Source organism: Bos indicus x Bos taurus, chromosome X (assembly GCF_003369695.1).
Source record: "Bos indicus x Bos taurus breed Angus x Brahman F1 hybrid chromosome X, Bos_hybrid_MaternalHap_v2.0, whole genome shotgun sequence".
Lineage (NCBI taxonomy): Eukaryota > Metazoa > Chordata > Mammalia > Artiodactyla > Bovidae > Bos > Bos indicus x Bos taurus.
In genome coordinates, this window is record NC_040105.1 from 19179392 (window position 1) to 19198793 (window position 19402).

A 19402-nucleotide genomic window follows, 5' to 3' on the forward strand; every position below is an offset into this window, starting at 1 on the left:
AATCCTTGGAATAATATTTCAGTCTAACTATCTCTCTCCTCTCCTTTTGGAAGTCTGATGATACAAATGTTCTCTTTTGCTATTGTCCCATAGGCCCCTGAGACTCTACTCAATTTTTTTTTTCAATCTATTTTCTCTTTGATGTTCCGATTGGGTAAATTCTACTGATTTGTACTCTGGTTTACTTATTCTATCTATTTTCTCTACTATTGGGCCATTGAGTGAATTCTTCATTTTGATTATTGTGTTTTTAGCTCTATCATCACCATTTATTTTTTGTTATAGCTCATTTTTCTGTGGTGAGTTTTTTTATGAAAATTCATTAAATCATCTTTGTGATGGTGCTTTAAAATTTTTGCCAGATAATTCCAATATCTGATTCCTTTTGATGCTGACATTTATTAATTTTCTTTTCTCATTCAGGTTTTATTTTTCTGGTTCTTACTATTCTGAGTGACTTTTTATTATACCTTCAACATTTTGGAAATGGTATTATGAGACTAGAGATCCTATTTAATCTTTATTTTATCAGGCAGTCCACCTGTTGAGGTGTAGCTCCCATACCAGGTGGAGTATATGTTATGTTTCCTGCTGGGTTCTGCAAACACTACCTCAGCAAAAGTAGGGCAATGACTCACACTATCTCATTGAAGATAGGTGGGATGGAACATAATCTCCTCCTTCAGTCCTGCTGACCCCTTCCTGGTGAAACTAGGATTCTGGCAGGTAGGAATAGAGACTCAACTTCCAGTGAGAGAACAGAAATGCTATCTAGCCTTTCTTTGTACCACATCATTCAGTCTCACTGTTACTGGGTAAGTATGTAAGCTCAACTTGGCACTGGCCTTGTTGACACCAGAGGTAGCTGGAAAGCTGGGTGCTTACTAGGCTTGACTCACACTATTTATTAATACTTAGTCTCATTGATCTCGGAAAAGGTGGAGGCTTAGTTTCTCACTGAGCCCTTTGACACTGGACAGCAGGTATAGGCCCACCTCCCATCACTTCATTAAATCTCATTTCTGCTAGGTACAACTAGAGGCTCAGCTCACCTCTGAACCCCACTGAAACTACCCTGTTGAAGGAACCTGAACACTGCTTAATTCTGTCAGATGGGGAATAAAAGACTGGCTCCCCACTCATCTCCACCAATAGAACCTTGGTAAGGGAATCAGAGCACCACCTACTTCCATCTGGCAGGGGATGGACAATCAGCTCCCCACTTGATCCAGTCATTACTATCTCTATAGGAGAAATCAGATAACTGGTGTCTACTTCAGATCCCCACTTAGCTTGCTAACACCACCTAGTGGAGAAATCAGAGTGCCACTTACTTGCGCCAAGAGGACTACCACTGAAACATGGGGGATAAGGCATACTTTTTTCCCTTGATGTTTGTCTGGTATACGATGGGTCTTGCCAGAAAGGTTTTTTGTTCTTAGGAAATCCTGTTTCTAGTACTTTGGCTAGACAGTGGGAATTTGTTTTGTCTTTGCCTGTTGGTAGTTTTGGGTTGGAGGCCTCTGCCATACCCTGTCAAGAATATATGGGAGACAAGGAAACCCAGGGAACACATCACTGTGTCCCTTCTCAAGTCAAGTTACCTATACTGTCAGCCTTTTTTTTTTAACCTTTCAAAGTCTACGATCATTTGCTATTTTAAGCCATGACTTTGTACTTGTAAGAGGGAGAACCTGGAAGGAATGGGGTAGAACCAGAAGTCTCCCCAAAAATAATTTAAAGGAGACAATATTTTCTGTTTGTTCCTTACTAGAATTTTATTTAAAATAGGAATTGAATATTTTACCAAAAATTTTTCCTTCATGTATTATGGAGATTGATTTGTGTTTTGACCTTTAATCTACTGATTAGGGTTAGGATGGACATTTAGGAAAACTTCACATGATGGCCCAAACATTTTTTTCCCTATGCAGAAGGCAAGACAGTTTATTGATCACCAACCTTTTAAATTTAAAAACAGACTTTGAAATTTACCAGTTTTGTTGAGAACCTGAAGTGAGTACTAAAGGCTTTGATATTTGATGTTATTAAGATATGTAACTGAAGGCTAGAAGGTACTGAGTCTTCCAGTGAAGCTGCAGTCTTCTCAAAAAGAAGTATATAAAACTTTACTGGTAACCATTTTAATACTTATATGTGTGATATATTAGTATGAGAGCAGCTGCTCAGCCAAGTGGCTCCCAATATTTTGTTTCAGCTGATATCAACATGCTGTTCCTCTATATGTCATTTGACAACTGCTTAAAGCCTTCTATATTTCTCAGTGTTCCAGAAATATTTAAATATTATGATCAAGGCAGTATTCAACCTTTAATCGGTTCCTAGACAATGGTCATATGTTGAAGCATCAAAAGCTTATCCTAATGTCCTATATGTGCAAAATTACAAGACAGAATTTAATTCTTGGATATAAATTATATACCATAGACAGACCAAAAGTGATCGGCTATATACATGGAGTAAAACTATGCCTTTAAAATCATGTATTAAGTAATTAAAATTAAACAGACGGTATGAAAACTTGATTTCTAATATTACTTTTCAGGGATTTTTCAGAAACAAAAGAATTAAGTATAGATCCATGTGTCGGTATGGATGAATCTCAAAAATAGTATCCCAAGTAAAGAGAAGCAAGACACAAGAAGTATACGTTGTATAATTTCATTTACATGAAATTCTAGAATGGACAAAACTAATAATCCATGGTGATAGAAAACAGATCATAGTTGTGGGGACATTCACTGAGATGGGACATAAGGGAGATTTCTGTGGTGATGAGGCTGTTCTGGGTCTTAATAATGGTATGGGTTAATACAAGTTTATGCATTTGTCAAAACTGAACAGTACACCCAGAGTATTTAGCTGTATTTAAACTGTATTCCAAAAAGTCAAGATCTATCTATCTATCTATATCTATCTCTCTATATATATATGATTAAAAGACTTAGAAAGTATACTGGCTAAATAAGTTTTATACTCTCCCAAATTAAATAAAAATCTTAGCAATATAGGGCAAAGCAGGGAGGAAAATGTGAAGAGAGAAAACAAGAGAACCAGATGTAGTGGAGGAAGGGAGGGCTGTGTCCTTCCCTTCAGATGCTATACAGAATCCTGCTGTGAGTATGTGAGACAGTATAACGAATCCTGGGTAAAGACGAGGGAGAAGGCAAGCCTTTTGGAAAAGCTCTTCAAACCATTAAAAGTGCAGTTGTTATTGTGTGCCTATACTGGAGAGGGCCAGGGAGTCCTGGCATACTCCAACCCATGGAGTTGCGAAGAGTCAGACACGACTTGGTGACTGAACAACAATAGACAAAATCCACTGAATTTCCTGTAGGATGGCATCTGAAAGTCCTAGAGAGTTAGAGAGGAGCCATGAAGAGAAATAGTTAATGAACTTGTGAAAGATCTACAGGTGATACTAATGATCACTAAATAAGAGGAATGTACAGCTATATAGTTTGATTTTAGCAGATCTCAACATGCCAGGCATAGGCCTGAGGACTAGACAAGAGAAGTCACATTACAGAGGATGTCAGTTTAGGATATAACCAAATTAAACATAACAAGTAGATACACCTACTTTATGGAAACTTTTAAATATTTGTTTAAGCTTCCTTCCAGCTTTACATCTACCTTGAGGAGGGGGAGAAGGTAAAACCTATGAATTTCTTAAGAAAAATCTTAAAGGTAACAAACTTTACTGGTTGTGACCAAATAAAACTTTCTAGGACATAGATAATTTTTCTGTTACTAGATAAAATTTTCTGGGCACTTGAGACAGAGAATACATTTAGTCAAATAAAAAGCAAAGCTTCTTTTACTGTATGTACTTGTTTTAAACTTAGAGAAAATTTGCAAAAGTAGTACAGAGAGAGTTCTCTTCTATAGCTCACCTTGCTTCCCCTGTTGTTATAACCATAGTTTGATTATAAAGAACAAAAATTTAATATTGATACAATATTATTAACTAAACGACAGAATCTATTCAAAAGTCACTGATTTTTTTCCCACTAAGTTGTGATGGCAATGTGGGATCCTGGATAGGATCCTGGAACAGAAAAAAGACATTAGTGGGAAAAAAATCAGTGAATTTTGAATAAAGTCTGTCGTTTAGTTAATAATATTGTATCAATGTTAAATTTTACTCATTAGGTAACTACAGACATTCTTCATTTCTCCAACACCTTTAAACTGAATTGAAAATTTGGGCTGCCTGTTATGAACATTTTCACTGATCATTATATGTGTACAAATGCCTCCCAAAGTCTTTATGTGATAAATACTAGGGGAGGAGCAGATTGCATGGTGATTTCTTCTGTTTCAATGAAACCTTGCATTTGGTTTCACTGTAGCAAACTCTCTAGGAGGCATACCTTCTACTTCAATGATTTGTTTATTTTTTTCTTGAAAAGTCTTCTATGTATTTCTATAGGTAGTTACAAATTTTTTGATGCTATGGCAACAAGTTTTTCTTTTGAAACAATCAAACCTTATTTTGCTCATGATGCTGATATGTCACTGCACTAACTCATTTCTCCTGAATTGCAAAATGTTTTGGCCATATATGTTGCTTAGATCTGCTGCTGCTGCTGCTGCTAAGTCGCTTCATTCGTGTCCGACTCTGTGCGACTCCATAGACGGCAGCCCATCAGGCTCCACCATCCCTGGGATTCTCCAGACAAGAACACTGGAGCAGGTTGCCATTTCCTTCTCCAATGCATGAAAGTGAAAAGTGAAAGTGAAGTCGCTCAGTCGTGTCCGACTCTTAGCGACCCCATGGACTGCAGCCTATCAGGCTCCTCCGTCCATGGGATTTTCCAGGCAAGAGTACTGGAGTGGGGTGCCATTGCCTTCTCCTGAGGCATGAGAATTCACTGCATTTGATTACAAATCTATGCAACAAAAAGTGTTTTGACCTGCTAAATCACCCCATCCCTATTCAAATTACCATTAATCATATTAATCCTCCTTCTGAACTATTTGATGGTAGAGCTTAGCTGATGTCTATGTCTGAGGAAGTCACTAGTTAAAGTGTGAAAGTGAAAGTGTTAGTCAGTTGTCTCCAACTCTTTGCCATCCCACAGACTGTAGCCCATCAGGCTCCTCTGTCCATGGAATTCTCCAGGCAAGAACACTGGAGTGCGTAGCCATTTCCTTCAGGGGATCTTCCCAACCCAGGGATCAAACCCCATTGCAGGCATATTCTTTACTGTCTGAGCTACCAGGGAAACTGAGACAGTCATTTAGATATTAGTGAATTTGGAAACATGTTGTGACTACACTCATTTGGGGAACGAAAGATCATTAAAACAGAACATCACAGTCAAATTGTCATAAATTTTCTCCTTGAAAATGTTTTTCTAACCAGTTTATGGAGAAGGTGGCATAAGTTCCACTTATCTTGAGCTTTTGATTCTCTCTAACACTCTTACTATACTTCTTCCAGGCCTTGACTATATGATAATATCTAAGGTAATGAAAGGTAGCAAAACATGCTATCATATGCTGCTTGGTATATTGATTATTTTGAGCTGAAGGCACTTAAAAACAGCAATTGCAGGGAGAGGCTTTCTTTGAACTCCCCTTATCTGCCTAAAATTCTTCTAAAGGATTTCAATTATCATAAATCCCCTCCCTAGGAGTTTCATCAACTAGAGAGGACTGACTTTTCTCCAAGGAGAAACTAAAAGTCCATACCACACCCAGACAAACTTTGTCACACACTATCATATTTCACACATATTCTTTTAAGGCCCCATTCATCATCCCTAAAAATTATTTTATCTCCCCTAAGAAGCCTACCGTCGCCATCCCCTTTCCCTAGTAAGGTGGTTTTTGATCCTGAATTTTAAAGCCACCTCTTTTGTTAACCCATCTTTGATTATTGGATTCTCAGCTAAGAATTTAGAAGGGTAGAGAGAAAATTATTTTGTCTTCCCTACAATCAATAAAGAATCCACCTGCAATGCAGGAGACCACCTGCAATGCAGGAGACCTGGGTTCGATCCCTGGGTTGGGAAGATTCCCTGGAGGAGGAAATGGCAACACTCCAGTATTCTTGCCTGGAAATCCCATGGACTGAGGAGCCTAGTGGGCTACAGTCCATGAGGTCATGAGAGTTGGATGCAATTTAGCAACTAAACCACCGCCACCACCACCACCACCACCACCACAGTAATAATGGCAGCTGTGTTAATACTACAGAAACTGATATCTAAGAAGCACAACTAAAATGTTAGCAAATTATTTCTTTGAGGTATTCAAAATAAATGCAAAATATAACTGTATAAATGGCAGGTATCAGCTGAAGTCATCTTTACCAAATGAGTACGGGAAGTCTTTGTATTAATGTTTGCTTGAGGTTGCTACTTCTGTGTAACTTACTAAAACAGATAAATTACTATCAATAGATTTTTCAGTTTGCTATCACTTTTGAACCATAAGATCCCATGAGAGTCCAAGTATATTTTTCATACTAAAAATGAGGTACACCGCATGGTAACAGAACACTTCTGATTATACTAACAGCCTTTGAAAGAGATTTGATATCTTGCTATTTTTTACATATTTATGTTCTAATGGGCCAAGAAAAATTGAGTAATCAATATAATATTAAAAAGCCATGAAAAAAGAGAAACACACTGCATATCCAAAAACAATATCACTTCCCCCAAAGCAAGATCACTTTGGGTACCTAATATAATTTATGAATAGTGTTTTTAAACTAAATGTTGTATTTAGTTAATTTCATCATCTTTCTAATCTCTTTCCCAATTAGCTACAACTTCATTTTCTTTGTTCAGGTATAAATTTTGCATGTGGTCAGTCTCTTTCCATGAGATTATGCATATCAGAAGCTGTGCCATTAAGGAAATAAAGTTCTATATTTTCTAAGTATGGCAGTTTTTTGGGGGGGCACACCACACCATACTACACCACACAGCTTGTGGGATCTTATCTCCCCAACCAGGGAGATGCCCCTTGTAGTGGAAGTGCAGAGTTCTAAGCACTGGACCGCTAGGAAATTCCCCATGGCATAGAATTATTATTTTTTTAGAAAAAGACATATAATAATTCTATGACCTTTTCTTCTGCCTGCCATGTGAGGATTTCAACAATGTTACATAGGAACACAGATATGCGGTTTGGGAGAGAGAACCCTGAACTGCAGTTTACTTTCTAGCCTACAGAAAAGGTATTTCTGTAAATAAAGAACAAAGGCAAGGTTTAATTTTTTAAACCAATTTTGTTTTCTTCAGGTACTCATTTAAATATGTTGATAGTGAAGTGGTACTTTCGTAGTGCAAACATTTTTCTCCCTACTCCTCTCCCTTTCCCTTTCCTATCTTTATTCACAATCCTGACCAAAAAGGAATAGTTTATAGGAGCTGACATTTTATTTACCTTTCTATAGCCACACAAGAATAACAGAATATTTCATATATCTCATTTTACAAACAAATTTACTTACTTATCTTGTGCTCTACTTTAAACTTCTATAGAGTAGTATCTTAAACCAAATATGTAGACCCATGATACTAATAAAATAACCTAAAGTACAGATAAATGTATTCTTTTAAGAAACATAAGCAAAGAAATGCAAACAATTAGTGTTAAGGCTTCAAGTAGTCATCTTTGGGATGTTGATATAATTCAAACACTCTGGGAGCTTTTAAAACATTGCTTTCAGTAATTTTATGTGGCATGTTTATAAAAATGTATATTTTATAGCTTATTTTTCCTTAATCAAAAACAGTATTAGTTAATTGGGGCATCAAATTTACTGGTTTGACATAGTTTTAAATGAATTTTTACTATCAAAATTATTCTTGTAGAAAAAAAGTTTGTCAGTTTTGAAGGTATTTAGAAAACTGTGCTACAAATTCTATGCAATTTGAATGATAACATTAGCTTACATTTGTAAGTTTACAGTGATTGTGAACACATTTTTTAATTTGAGCCTCATGACAATTCTAAGAATGTGAATTCCTATATTGCAGAAGAAAATACTGAGGATTAGTGGGGTCATGTGATTTGCCCAATATTACAGAGCCTTGAACTTAGAAGTTTAGACAGCAGGCCCAACTCTTCTCACTCCTAATTTAGCACCCTTTCTAAGTATATCATATCATTTTGCAATTCTACATGTTCTGGGAAGTTTATTTTTCTTATAATTTTATATGAAATTTATTTTCATATAAGTTATAATAATATAATTTATAGTTGCTCTGTAATTTTGATGAAGACATATACTTCAATGAAAATTAAGGTTTGCTGCTAAAAACATCCTTAACTTTGCCTTTTGAATTTATACATTTAGGTTAATACGTAAGCATATGTAAAGCCTCAAATCATTATTTCAAAATTTCTGGACATCTGGTACCATAAGAGTCATTGCATCAGAACAACCAATCCTTGATAATAATTAAAAAATCTGGACACATGCAAAGGAAAATAAACAATAATGTACACCTTTCACTGGATGGCTATAATCTGCCATGAAATAAACCACAAAATAAAACTGTTTTCATAGAATATTAAAAGTAGCCACATGCCAATGGAAAAAAGCTTGGTAATTATGACTTCAAACAGGACTTTTGCAGAAAGTTATTTGCTTAGGAAGCAAGAAAATGCTGTCAAATTCTCATTATCAACTGATTTCTGTTTCTTCTATCACATTCCAAATCCCATAATAAGTGGGTTAACATAACTATATGACATTGGAAACTGTACGTCTCTTCTAAGTAGAAAAGATACGTGGCTTCAGTCAAGTTTAGAAGTAATATATTGTTCTAAAAATAAGGTTTCTGACTTAGAAGACATATGGTGAATCTTCATGAAGTCAGTGAGAGAGGAGGAGTTGTCATGAAATGTGCTCCATTAGAATTGCTAGGGGGACAGACTGTACTTTCCCACTAACAAATGTCCCTTTTTTAATGTGACTGTCCCTATATTTTCTTATTACATGCACAATTCTTTCCAATTCTTTCACTTTTTCCCTGTGAATATGTGAAATACTTTCTCTATTGAATTTCCAGAATTCATGTTTCTAAATATTTACTTATTAGAACTTAAAAGGTATATTATATTACCAATTGCATATACAAATGGAATTTAAAAAAATGCATGCTATAAAGGAGATAATTCTACTTTTGAGAGTGGAGGCTGCTTGATTTGAGAAAGGCTCTACAGAGGAATTTAGATTTCAGTAGAGCCTTTTTGGGTGAGAAGGGTACCTGAGGAAGAGTTAACAAGAGAAGTAAGACTTCGTTTTCTGATGTGGCTAAAGCAAAGTATTCTAGGCAATGGATAGAAATAGAAGTAAAGCTAAACTGGAGCCAGCCTGTAAATGATTTCAAACACCATGCAAGTGATTTCAGTCATTATGCTCTTGTCAGTCCAGTAGAGACTTCTGGTTTTAATTAAAATATTTTTAAATGTTTACCAAAGTAATACACGCACAGGACTTAATAATCTAATGGTACAGAAGGACTCAAATGAGCAAACCATAGTCCTCTGCCCTACTCTTAAGTACTCCCATTTTAACTCTTGTAAGCCGATTGTCACTATTAATAGACTTATTAATTCAAGACACTACCATGGATTTTCTGCCAAGGCAGAAGAGTACTTAGCTAACTCATACCATATCTACTGCTTCATTAATTCTCCCCAATGTGATTATTTTCAGCTCCTATATTTCTTACTATTGTAAGTTCAAGGAATATATTTAATGTTTATTTCTTTTTCATCAACAGTATAAAGTAAATCTTTACTCTCTACCATGTAAAATGAGTTTCCCAGTACTTCTCTTTTTTCTCTTTTACTTTTCTTCCCTCTTTGAAATCACTTTATCTGACATTAATATAGGCACTTCTGCTTATTTTTAATTAATATTTGCTCAATATATCTTTTTCCAACCTTTTACCTTCAGCCTGCCTATATTGCTATATTTGGAGTTTATTGTAGACAGCATATAGTTATATCATGTTTCTTTCCCCACAAAGTTTTATTTCTTCAATAGTACACAGAATATTAAGTGGAATAATATGCTTTATGACCTGGAGAATCAGGTTGTGATATATTTTATTCTATTGTGCTAATGAGGGTTCAGCAAAAAGGATAATGAATAGGATTTTGTTTTACTTGAAATATAGTTGAATTAAAATATTGTGTTATTTACCACTATAGTTATACACAGATATACATTCTTTTTCATATTCTTTTCCATTTTGGTTTATTATAGGATATTGAATATAGTTCCCTGTGCTATACAGTAGGACATTATTGTTAGCTGCATCATGTTTTCTTTTTCATTGGAGGATAATTGCTTTAAAATATTGTATTGGTTTCTACCATACATCACATGAATCAGCCATAGGTATACATACACCCGCTCCTTCTTGAACCTCCCTCCCACCTCCCACCCCTTTGGGTTGTCAGAGAGCACCACGTTAAGCTCCCTGTGTCATACGGCAAAGTCCCACTGGCTCTCTGGTTTATATATGGTAAAGTATATGTTTCAATGCTACTTGCTCAGTTAATCCCTCCATCTCCTCCCCCCACTGTGTCCACAAGTCTGTTCTCTGTGGCTGCATCTCCACTGCTGCATCTCCACTGCTGCCCTGCAAATAGGTTCATCAGTGCCATCCTTTTAGATTCCATATATATCCAATAATATATGTGCATCATGTTTTTCAAATCCACTCTTAAGTCTGCCATTTTAATTCTTGTTTTCTGTTTGTTCTGTTTTTCACTTCTTTTTTCTTGTTTCTGTCTTCCTGTAGGTTACTTGAATATTTTTAGAATTTTATTTTACAGATAGTTTTTGAGTATATCTGTTACATAGCCTTTTAGTGATTGCTCTAGGCAATACATTATATATACATTAACTTATTACAGTCTACTGATGTCATCATTTTACCAGTTCAATTGAAGTTTAGAAACAGTACCATTCTCTGTATGGTTTTATTCTCCCTCATTTATACTATAATGATCTTATATATGTCCTCTTTATACTGTATCGGGCATTGTTATATTTGTGCTTCAATCATCAGCCATAATTTAGAATACTCGAAGGAAAGTCTATATTATATTGTATTTACCCATGTTCTTTCTTCCTTCTGGATGTTCTACCATTCCTTTCTTATCATTTCCTTTCTGTTTAGAGAACTTCCTTTAGCCATTCTTTTAGGGTAGATCTGCTGGCAAAATTTCTTAATTTTCTTTCATCTGAGAATATGTTGATTTACACATCATTCTTGGAGGATATCTCTGCTGAATATAAAATTCTGAGTTCTTTCCTTTCAGTGCTTGAAAGATGTTGTGCCACTTCTTTTTGGATTCTATGGTTTTCCTTTTTTTTAAGTATTTTTATTGTGATAAAATATACATAAAACTTACCACTTTAAGCATTTTTAATTGTAAAATTCAGTGGTATTAAGTAAATTCACAGTGTTTCACAACCAACCTCTATTCATTTTCAAAATTTACCACTTAAACAATAACTCCCCATTCTCCCCTCCCCCAGCCCCTAGTAATCACTATTCTCCTTTCTGTCTCTGTGAATTTGCTTATTCTAGGTACTTTGTGTAAGTGGAATTATACAACAGTGGTTCTTTTGTGTCTGGCTTATTTCACTTAACATAGTGTCCTTAAGGTTTATCCATGTCGTAGCATGTATCAGAACTCCAATCCTTTTTAAGGATAATATTTCATTGTATGTATATACCACATTTGTTTATAAATTCATCTGTTGATGGACATTTGGAGTGTTTTCCACATTTTAGCTATTGTGAATAATGTTGCTATGAACATTGCTGTAAAAGTTTGTTTGAGTCCCTATTTTTTTTTTTAGTCCCTATTTTTAAATTCATTTAGATATATACCTACAGGTAGTATTGCTAAATCATATGGTGCTTGTTTTTGATTTTTTGAGGAACTGCCAAACCATTTTCCACAGTTGTTGTTGTGCAGTCGTTCAGTCATGTCCAGCTCTTTGTGACCCCAAAGACTGCAGCACACCAGGCTTCACCATCTCCCGGAGCTTGCGCAAACTCATGCCCATTGAATTGGTGATGCCATCCAACCATCTCATCCTCTGTCATCCCCTTCTCCTCCTGCCTTCAATCTTTCCCAGCATCAGGGTCTTACTGCCAAATTCAATGTCATGGAAATTGTCTTCAGTGTTTTCTTCAAAGAGTTTTATAGTTTTAGTGCTTACATTTATATGTTGCATCCGTTTTGAGTTAGTTTTTGTATATAAAGCAAGGGTCCAAATTCATTTTCTTGCATGTAAATTTCTGACTTTTGTTTTTTGTTTCATTTTGCTTTTTTCAAAAAATGTTTCTTTGAGGAACAAGAACATGAAGCTTTCTAGTTTGCAATCTTGCTGTCATCCTGGATTCCATGGTTTCTGATGAGAAATCAACTATCTTTCACATTATTTTTTCCCCATAGGTTAAGTCTTGTTTATGTCTGGCTGCTTTCAAGATTTTTGTTTTGCTTTTAGTTTTCAGAAATTTGACTGTGACGTGTCTTAGTTTGAATTTGTTTGGTTATCCTATTTGGAATTCATTCAGTCTCTTGAATCTGTAGGTTTGTCTCTTTTGCCATTTTGGGGAAGTTTTCAGCCATTATTTATTTGAGTTGTTTTTCAGCACTTCCCTTTTTCTCTTTTCCTACAGGACTCCAATGACATGAATGTTAGGTCTTTTGTTTTTGTGTCACAGGTCTCTGAGGCTCTGTTCTTTTTTGTTAAAGTCTGCTTCCTCTTTGTTGTTCAGATTTGGTAATTTCTATTATATTTTATTTTAAAAAATTTATTTATTTTTGACTGTGCTGGGTCTTTGTTGCTGTGCACAGGCTTTGTCTAGTTGCAGCAAACGGGTGCTACTCTTCCTTGCAGTGCTTGGGCTTCTCATTGCAGTGGCTTCTCTTACTGTGGAGCACAGGCTCTAGGCTCAAGGGCTTCAATAATTGCAGCACATGGGCTCAGCAGTTATGGCTCTTGGGCTCTAGACGGCAGGCTCAGTAGTTGTGGCACATGGCCTTAGCTGCCCCACAGCATGTGGATCTTCCAGACCAGGAATCGAACACATGTCTCCTGCATTGGTAGGTGGATTCTTAACCACTGAGCCACTAGGAAAGTCTCTATTCTATCTTTGATTCTTTCCTGAGTCACTTCCATCCTTGCTGTTTGACCTCTACATTGAATTTTTATTTCAGTTGTTTTATTCTTAGGTTCTTAAATTTTGTTTCTTTTTATGTCTTCTATTTCTTTGCTGATCTTTAAAAAATTTTTTCATATATTTCAAGTGTGTTCTTAATTGTTCATTGAAGGTTTTTAATTAGGGCTGCTTTAAAATCTTTGTCAGATAATTCTAACATTTATGTTATCTTGTTGGCATTAATTGTCTTTGTCTATTCAGTTTGAGATCTTAGTGGGTCTTGGTATGACAGATGAATTTCAACTGAAATCTGGACATTTTGGGTATTATGAGCCTCTGGATTTTAAATAAATCTTTGTGTTTAGTTGTGACACCACTCCAAAAGAGGAAGCAGAGGTGTGGCCCTTTTTCAGCCAGGTGTCATAAAGTCCAGGTTTCCCACTCAGACCTCATTGACACCTGAAGGTGAGGCTTCTCATTATTGTTTGGCAATATTTGGAATTTCTGACTTTCTTACAGACTTCCACTAATATTTTCCAGGCTGAGAAGGGTAGAAGTGTTTCATCACTTAAGCTCACCATTTGGTCTCTGCTGACATCGTGGGATGGGAGGTGGTATCATTACTGCTCGGCAGTGGTCAAACTCCTTACTTTCCACAAGGACTCCTCTGACACCACTAGAGCAGAGAGGGGGACACTCTGTTACTGCTGAGCAGAGGAAGGAATCCAGGTTTCTCCCTCACTGGAAGTGGGATGGAGGAGGTCATACTACCTGGCAAGGATGAAAGACCTAATTCCAATTTGGCATTCTCTGAAACCACCATGGCAGGGGTGTTGAAGTGCCTTGCTATAGCCTTGGGAAGTTAAAGAAGTCTAAGTGCCGTACTTTGCCTTTTGCTGGCTAAGGTGGGGTGGGGTTTAGTTTTCTGAGTGGTGTTTGGCTGGAGTAGAATGGTTAGTGTTTCAATGTTTTCTGCCTTCCTAAGCTGCTGGAATCAAGATTGCCGGGAAAAATATCAATAACCTCAGATATGCAGATGACACCACCCTTATGGCAGAAAGGGAAGAGGAACTAAAGAGCCTCTTGATGAAAGTGAAAGAGGAGAGTGAAAAAGTTGGCTTAAAGCTTGACATTCAGAAAACTAAGATTATGGCATCTGGTCCCATCACTTCATGGGAAATAGATGAGGAAACAGTGCAAACAGTGTCAGACTTCATTTTGGGGGGCTCCAAAATCACTGCAGATGGTGACTGCAGCCATGAAATTAAAAGACACTTACTCCTTGGAAGAAAAGTTATGACCAACCTAGATAGCATATTAAAAAGCAGAGATATTACTTTGCCAACAAAGGTCCATTTAGTCAAGGCTATGGTTTTTCCAGAGGTCATGAATGGATGTGAGAGTTGGACTGTGAAGAAAGCTGAGTGCTGAAGAATTGATGCTTTTGAACTATGGTGCTGGAGAAGGCTCTTGTGAGTCCCTTGGACTTCAAGGAGATCCAACCAGTCCATCCTAAAGGAGACCAGTCCTGGGTGTTCATTGGAAGGACTGAGGCTGAGACTGAAACTCCAATACTTTGGCCACCTCATGCAAAGAGTTGACTCATTGGAAAAGACCCTGATGCTGGGAGGGATTGGGGGCAGGAGGAGAAGGGGACGACAGAGGATGAGATGGCTGGATGGCATCACCGACTTGATGCACATGAGTTTGGGTTAACTCTGGGAGGTGGTGATGGACAGGGAGGCCTGGCGTGCTGCGATTCATGGGGTCACAAAGAGTTGGATATGACTGAGCGACTGAACTGAACTGAACTGAAGCTGCCTCTTTCCTGGTCACTTAACTAGAGAGCTCAGGCTTTTCTTAGGACACTTTTGTCTGTGCCTTTCATTCTCTTCATTTTTCTAGGTTGCTAGCTTCTTCAGCTCTAAGTGATGAACAAAAAATAAACAACCTGGGAACTTATCACTGTGTCATTCCTTGGGTCTGAGTTCCCTTGCTTGTCTGCTTTCTTCTATATTTCAAAGCCTTCTTATGTTGTTTTATATATAATGTCCAGGGTTTTAAACTGTTATGTAGTGGGAGGACTAGGGGAAAGTACCTCTCCTTGGTCTTTCTGGAAGTGAAAGCTCAACTCCTTAAATTACAAATATAAATCACATCATGTTTCTGACCTGCTTCCAAGTCTTAAAGGTTTTGCACTATACTCCAAGCTAGTTAGTACATGGACTTAGAAGACTTTTTTTTTCTAACTCAAGCCTATTTCTCTAGCCCCTTTCATGCCCTCACCCATTCTCTATATTTCAGTCACATGGACTTCCTTTCTGTTCCTCAATCACGTCAAATTCTTTATTGCCCCAGGGACTTCACACATGCTTTACTTCTCCCTTGAATGAGATATCTCTGATCTTTGCCTGCCTGTATTCTTTGTGTATATTTCAACGGTGCCTGAAAGTCACCTACTCGGAGTGTTCTTTGATTACTGTAAGGAATTCTCTCTCTCTTGCTATAGTTGTTCTCTATCATTAAACTTTGTACATTTCATGCCAGTGTTTTTCATAATTTACATTTTTATACACATATTTTGTTTGCTTACTAGTGTATTGTATGCTTTTCACTAGACTGTAAACTCCATAGGCTCAGGAGCCATATTCATTATATCCACTGGTTTATCCATGATGCTTAGCCTTGTCCCTGGTACACAGTAACCATTTAATAAATGCCCATTGAATGAATGAATGGAGACAAAACATTATACAATGTACAAATTACATTGCCATTTTATAATCTAGAAATATATGTATTTATTTGCTTTGCATTCATATTTTCATATTTTGAAATACACCCAAAATACCTTTGTATGTCTCTTTCATTTTACTTGCTACCATATGTCAAAAGTATCTATTTGTACGCTTTGTTTTGTTTAAAGGATTCAAGGACAGCAACTACGTTTTACATTTTTGTATGTATAGTGCTTAGTACAGGGCCTATACCCAGTAGATGCTCATGATGAAAAATCAATAAATGATAGCTTTTGCAATGTGCTACAAAGTATTTGAAATAGTTCCTAAGAGGAACTAAACAAACCAAAATATTTTCATAACTTAGATGATCCAAATAACTAAGTTTCCTTTCAAAATCAAGAAAATGTCAAAGCAGGGACAAACTTACATGCCTCTCTCTCTTTCTGGATACAGCTCTTGGTCAGTGGGAATAATGATTTGTTCCACTTGGTATGACCATCTTTAATTTTCCAATCTTCCTAGAAGTAAATAAGACCCATTTGAGAAAAATGACAATTAACTATGGAGAAAGAAAGCAATCTTCCTTTTCCACTCCCCATCTTTATTCTTCTATACTCTGTGAATTATTAGCCAAAGATCAAACAATTTATGTCTTAAGTACTTTTTATGTTTAAAATTTTTGATTTGTTGAGCTAATTTATAAATAAAATGTCTGAACTTATCTAGCATCAATTTTGCCAGTTCACATTTGCCACTATTAATAAGAATAATAAATGTTCACATGAAAATGGACCTGACATTTTGAATATGAGGGAATACCCTAAGAGTGAGATGTTTTGTAAATAAATAATGTTAAAGCTCGGAAGAAAAGGTTTAGATCAGGTTTTTATTCTTACCCTGCAATATTAACATTGGATTTTTCTTTTATTAGTTATGGAGTTATCTTAGGCAGCCCCAGTGATTGAAGCAATACATCCTTTTTGAATTTGAAATCCAGCTCCTGCTGCTGCTCTTGCTGCTAATTTACTAGGCCAGGGCTGGACTGGCCTAGTTTATTCAGGCAGAGGTTCGGCAGAGCTCACTTTTTTGGGGAGTATTTATGGACTTCCAAGATCAAATCTGTGCCAAGTGGTCAAGCAATACCTAAGCAGCAGCGTGGTGGCAGCTGCTAGGTTGGTTTATCACACCTCCATAGATTCAGTCAGTAAGGCAAAAACAAGTCCAAATGAATTCTGAAAGTTTATTATTTACACAGACAGCAACACAACATCAGCATGGTGTCAACTCCCCACATCCCAAGTCCCAAATGATGATACCAAATTGGAGAGGCCAGATGATAGATGATACAATGGTAAGTCTCTCTGTCCCTGAAGAGCCAACTCTAAACTACTGCTCAACAGTTTTTTAGTTTGAAGTTGTATCTGAAGCTCCTATGAGATGGCAAGTCCCATTCCTCACTGGAACCAAGGTGGCAGATGAGAAATGGACTTGAGATAGCTCCTCACAGTATTGATTTGCCATGTTCCAGGGAAGATCACAGGTCGTTTTGCCATGGCATGTGTCAGCCTTGCCTATGCAGAGATGTGCAAGATGACCAGAATGCCATGGTAAAGTTGTTCTCCTATAATCTGATGAGGAGGGGAAGATTTCAAAGTCAGCCTAGTTAAAAGGTGCCATCATGGGCTTCCCTGGTGGCTCAGATGGTAAAGAATCAGATGGCCTGAAATGTGGGAGACCTGGGTTCGATAGATCTCCTAGAGGAAGGCATGGCAAACCACTCCAATATTCTTGCCTGGAGAATCCCATGGACAGAAGAGCCAGTGAGCTACAGTCCATGGGGTCGTAAAGAGTTGAACATGACTGAGTGACTAAGCACATACACATCATTCTATAAGTGGTGAAAGTATAATCGGGTAAGAGTAGGGATCATTATTAATGGATGAGAGTTCATCAGAAAATAGTACTGAAAGTGGTGGTGGTAAATTGAAGAACTGTTACCATTCATCGTCAAGCCATCTGAATAAGATATACACATAGATGGGTTATGAGGAAGAAGAAAAAAATCAACTTATGAAAAAGCTGATAGCCTATATATACCAAGTTTTCCCCTTTTGACATCCAGTTCTTCCACAGATATCAGTAAGGCAGGTGAAGATATCAGTAAGGCAGGTGAAGATATCTAAACTGACAAAACGACCAGATTTTTCTTCTGAATTCTTACTGGAACAACATCATTTTTGCACTGCACGCCATTTTTCACTCTTTTCTATCTGAAACTCTTTTTTCATTGGGCTGCCATGACACTTCATTCTCTTGTTCTTACAATTTTATTTTCTCTTTCTCTTCTGTGGGTGTCCTCCATGGACATCTCACACTCTTCTGGTCCTCATTTATGTTTTAGGAGTAACTTTCAAGTCTACATTTTCAGTCCATACTGAGCTTCACATTCCTATATGTGAATGCAGAAACTGCCTACTGAGAAGCCCTTCTCACTTGTCCCATGGGTACCTCATGTTTAGAATGTCCACAAAAGAATATCTCAGGTCATTTTCTTTTCCCAAATCCTCTTTTTTTTTATTTTAGATGGAGAAGAAATAATTCACCCATTCACCAAAGCTAGAATCATGCAAATCATTCTTGATATTGCTGTTTTCCTAACCTCTCATATCCAGGTTCTGCTGAATATTTATTAAATTCATCTGACCCAAGTCATGTCTTCATTGGTCTATTGCCACGTCCTCCAGATTGACTTCTCCCTCCATCCTGTCCCTCTCACATCTGTGCTTCTCCATGGCTGCCAGTCAATATAAAAACATAAACACATAAATATGACCAAATCACTTAGTTGCTTAAAATTCTTGAAAGGCTATCTTTTAGGTTACCTTTCAGTTTTAATTTTTTCCCCTGATCTGGCTATTATCCACCCCTCCCACCTCATCTCCTGTTGCCTCTTGCTTTGCTTTTCAACTCCAGCCATTCAGGCACTTCTAGGCAGTTGCTTTGTAGCTACTCACACATTATCTTCCCCCCAGTTGTTAGGTTCTCCTCAGTGCATAGTACTAGACACATCTATCACTGTATTTATCACATTATCCTATCAAATTAATTGTGAATGTTTTCATTACTAGTCAATGAGTATCTTGGTCATCTTTGCATCTACAAAATAAAGCTCATTTTTTTCTGATTAAGGATACAACTTGGGCCACCACATTGGTAGTGTTCAAAAAAATGTTTGTTTAATAATAAGTTTATATTCTTTTCATTAATGGCTGCTAAGTGTACCAGAAACTTCCCTGATGGGCTAGGGCTAGTCAAGAAGACTAGGTCTCCTAATCTTAGGTGGGCTCTGGGATTTTTATTAAACTGTGATTAATACCTGGAAAGAGCCCTAAAAACACTCTATTGGGATAATCTCAACTTCAGCCAATTTTTCTTCAATCAGAGATGATTGCTGTGAGTCTTGGTCTGGAA